Source organism: Lagopus muta, chromosome 11 (genome assembly GCF_023343835.1).
Source record: "Lagopus muta isolate bLagMut1 chromosome 11, bLagMut1 primary, whole genome shotgun sequence".
NCBI lineage: Eukaryota > Metazoa > Chordata > Aves > Galliformes > Phasianidae > Lagopus > Lagopus muta.
Genome location: NC_064443.1, coordinates 18,675,587 through 18,678,838, shown reverse-complemented (window position 1 = coordinate 18,678,838; position 3,252 = coordinate 18,675,587).

Below are 3,252 nucleotides of genomic sequence, written 5' to 3'. Positions count from 1 at the left end.
TTTATCTTTTTGCATATTTTATACGTATTTATAATTAAAAGGCAGCATTTGCTGCACAGAATATCCTGAGAGCTTTTGCTTATTGTATAGCGCATGGACGTAAAACTTGAAGAATAGTTCATGTTTACTTCACCTGGTGAAAGCCATTTGCACATGATTCAGTGGAGCAACCTATCCTAATGTCAAGCAGGGGAACACGAAGAATAAAAAGTCACCTATTTTTCACATCAGGTTGTCATTACTGTTTTAAATAATGCATCTCCAAAAGAATTCTTATGGATAATTGAAAGGAAGAAATGTACTCAGCAAGCAGGTGTCTTCCCATTGCTACCAAATAATTCAGGATGGCACGTAATATTTTGACAGCAAATATATGCATGTGGCTGTGTGTGTATATGTCAGCCAGAAATGTTCCTCGAAGACAAGGGCTCTCTGCAATGTGCAGTATGGAACATCAAAGGCTCCGAGCCCCAAGGAAATCTCACTGAGACCAAACATGGAAAACTAAGAATCACACAGAAATATCATCTTTGTTGCTTAATGAAATGGGGGAAATTAGCTGTAAATTCCAACTCTGACGTCTCAGCTTCAACAAAACGTACTTAATGCAAATGCCTGGCAGCTGAAATTGTCTTATGGACAAGGCACTGAGGTTTAGGTTGCCAGAAGCCACATGTTCTGCATGTTTGAAAGCCCCTGGAGTCTGAGTCGCCCTTCAGCTGCTCTGCGAGGAGGCCAGCTAGGAACCTGGCATTCCTGACATCAAATGCAAAACAAGGTCAGTGTATGCAGGTAATACTTCTGAAAGGATGAGTCAAAAGTTAGCAGGGAAACTCCAATCAATGTGAGATCACCGAGTCAGACCTTCAGCAGGAGCGCACCGACTGCCCTCACGTTGTATCACTGGCTCAGCCTCCAGGCTGTTCCCTTGGGCTTGGTCTCCATCACAGCCATTCAGCACTGCTCACCTTCCTTCCAAACACAGCAGGAGTTTTTGCAGTTCCCTCCCACAGGCAGGAAAATGCTTTGATAGCACCAGCATTCAGGTGATGTTAATTACACTGAAGTTGCATTCCCGATATTCTGATTCTCTTCTTTCTGCCTTCTATCCCCTTTCATCACCCAGAAACTCGAAACCACTCTCTCCAGTGAAACCTAAGCTCACTTTCTTGTGAATTTTTATAACAATTTTTAACAGGACACTGATGCATAAAATCTATGGCTCTGCCAAGTAACTTTACCTGTCCATACTCCACTAAAAGCCCAATTCAAAATCGTGAGCCAATGGGTGGTAAAAGGACAGATCAAAATTGGGATATTCTCCTACCTGATGGAGAGGAAAAGAAGGAGAACAGCTCTGTTTTGACAAACTGCGACGAGTTTGCAATTATTCAGTATGAGAAACTGTGTCATAAGAGAAACATATTACAACTCCTTATGGAAACAAGTTTCTACCCATTCTCCCATCACCTTTTTCTTTTTTTTTTTTTTTTTTTTTTTTTTTGCATGAGAGTACATAGCCTCAGCGTTAAACTGTTCAAAGAAAGAAAAATTACCATTAAATAAGCAAAGGCTTTCCAAAATATAAGAACAGTGCTCATGGTGATATCATGAATGCAGGAAAACAATTTCTAATTCAACAGCTCTACTCTCAGATGACCTCTGCGATGCATGCTCACACTGCTTTGAAATACAAGAAAGGGATATCTACCTGTTTGACAAACCAGACTGAAGGAATCGCAGCTGCCCCTCGCTGGAATGCTAAATGGGGAGTCAAAGAGATCAGAACCTCAGGAGACACAATTAAAACAAACAGGAAAATTCTTAGGTGGAGCACAGCAGCCTTTTCCTTCTCTTTTCAGCATTCTGCTCCCCTTCCACTGTATGCTCTGCATTCTTTGCTATGGATGGGAGTCTCTTTTTTTTTTAATTATTTTCTTCCAATAGCACAGACGATGCAACATTTCTTTAGCAAAGCAGAACAAAAATCTGGATTTTGAGCTTAAAAAGTCAGAAAAATTGGAAGTTGAGGTTTCTGCATAGAAGCAGTTGTGTGCAGCCCTGTGCTGATAGAAACCAATGCAGCTTTCTGGGAAGAAACAATGCACCAGGCTGGAGCATTAATTAAAGCATAGGAGACTGAACCTCCATAGAAAAACACCACTGTGCTCCAGAACTCCTCCAGCCCACTCTGCCAAAGTACACAGTGTGCTGAAAATGGTCATTTATAAAACCAGAAGAGAGAAGAGGAGGCTTCAGGGGAAAAGACACAGGTCGCAGCATCAGAGCTGTGTGGTGGGGAGCAGAGAGCACAGGGGATATACAACAGCTGCTCAGGTTTCTGTGAGTTTGTCCCCTTGGCTTTAAACGTACTGGTTGGGCTGGAGAGATCAGAGCACAAGTTTCAAAATGCACACGTTATTTCACAGCCCCTAAAATTCCTCTGTTTGCAGGATAAAAGGTATATCTGAATGCCCCTCAGACCAAAGCATCTCTTTGCAGTACAGCATCACTGCAAGCCCCAGATAAGATTTAGCTTTCCTTACCCATCAGAGGTGCTGGGCCAGAGCAGCATACCAGGTGTCTCCGTGCTCCAGCCTGCCCAGCTTCCCTATGGAGCACCAGGGAAGAGCTGATGAAGTGCCAAGCAGGTAGGAGTCAGGAGGTTGATGCTGAAAATAAGAAAAGAACGGGTTGTCAGCCCGCCTGACACTGCACTGCCCTCCATTTACCTCTGCTGAGTGAGGGAACCGCTACTGAGGCAGAGCTGTGAGCCCCATCACTGAGCAGAACCGAAGCAGCACATGTGGCATCCCATGGCATGGGGTCCAGCAGTGCACGAGACACCCTGCATACACACCTCAAGGTGACGCCTTCTGAGAGCACCCACAGCACCAGGATGCATATGATCAGCTCATCCTGGGGCCAGCATCACACTTTGGAGGTTCTCCTTCTCAGGTGCCCTTCCTGAAATCTCCTGGCGCCATCAGCTCAGCTTTCTGCCCCCGTCTCCACTTACAGAAGGCAAAAATCGACAGAATGAGCATCCCAAAGGGCTGAGCAGAGTGTGGGAGGACAGAGCAGTGAGCCCCAGCTCCTGGCACATCAACATCGTGTGGGAGAGGAGACAGCAAGTCTGTGCCTCAGCCTGGGTCAGGTCTGGAACTGCAAGGGCAGCAAAATGCAGCTTTGTCTCCAAGAAATAGAGGGCACAGAATAGACACAAAGAATAGAAACAGCATATCCAAAAAA